This window comes from Microtus ochrogaster, linkage group LG3, assembly GCF_000317375.1.
Source record: "Microtus ochrogaster isolate Prairie Vole_2 linkage group LG3, MicOch1.0, whole genome shotgun sequence".
Classification (NCBI taxonomy): Eukaryota; Metazoa; Chordata; class Mammalia; order Rodentia; family Cricetidae; genus Microtus; species Microtus ochrogaster.
In genome coordinates, this window is record NC_022029.1 from 37915606 (window position 1) to 37916454 (window position 849).

Sequence of the window (849 nt, forward strand, 5' to 3'; positions counted from 1 at the left end):
TGAAGAACTGAGGGCTCTTTACAAACTTTATTCTTTCTGTTCTGCTAGGATGCTGAAAAGCACACCAAAGAAGTTAACTTTGAATTTCCTGAACTCAAAACACCAGAAGTAAAAATCACCAACAGGCCTCACACTTCCCAGGTCGAAACAAGACGAATTACCAAGGAGAAGCACGCTTGTCTTGCTCCGGGACTTTGAACAGACGCTATGTATGCACAGGTCCCCAGCAGACTGTATCTGTCGAGGATGCTCTCGTGACTGGAGGCCCTCACTTCCAACAAGGACACATATGCTGACTGAGTGACTGAACATACAATGCTAAATGTACATCCAGTCTGAGCAATCTCACAAGAAGCCAGAACCCTGGGTACAGGGGTTTGGCTCTCTGGTCATCTGCCTTGTTCCAAAGATAATGTTTATAATGTCTGAAGTAACAGATCATTAGTCTCTCATGCAATAAATGCCGCTTCTTCCAAAATAGAAAAACTGCAAAAATGATTCTGAAAAGCATGCTTGAGGTCAACAGGAGGCAGTATTGAACCAGGGCTTAGCATAAATTTTAACTCATCTCCTTTTTAAGAGAAGTGGTGATGGGAATTCAGCCGTGCTTTGCCTCTGAGCTAATGAGAAACAAACTCCTCTCTTTATTATACACGACTAAAAAGTAGAAGGAATAAAATAATTCTGTAGAAATGAACTTGGCAACAAACTTTAAGCCTCTACGGTGTGAAAACCTGAAAGAGGGATACTGCCTGCTAAGGACAGGTCCCCAAAGGGCTACGTTCATTCATGCCCACTTTGCGTCAGGCTCTTCTGACCAGGAACAGATTCTTTCCCCTCATCACCAAA

General features: G+C 43.1%; 1 protein-coding gene across 3 annotated transcripts in view; it reads right to left on the reverse strand.

Moving 5' to 3' along the window:
• The window catches only part of Crim1 (cysteine rich transmembrane BMP regulator 1), a 177055-nt gene that overhangs the window by 5914 nt on the left and 170292 nt on the right, over window positions 1-849 (reverse strand). The gene's annotated exons all lie outside the window — the stretch shown is intronic.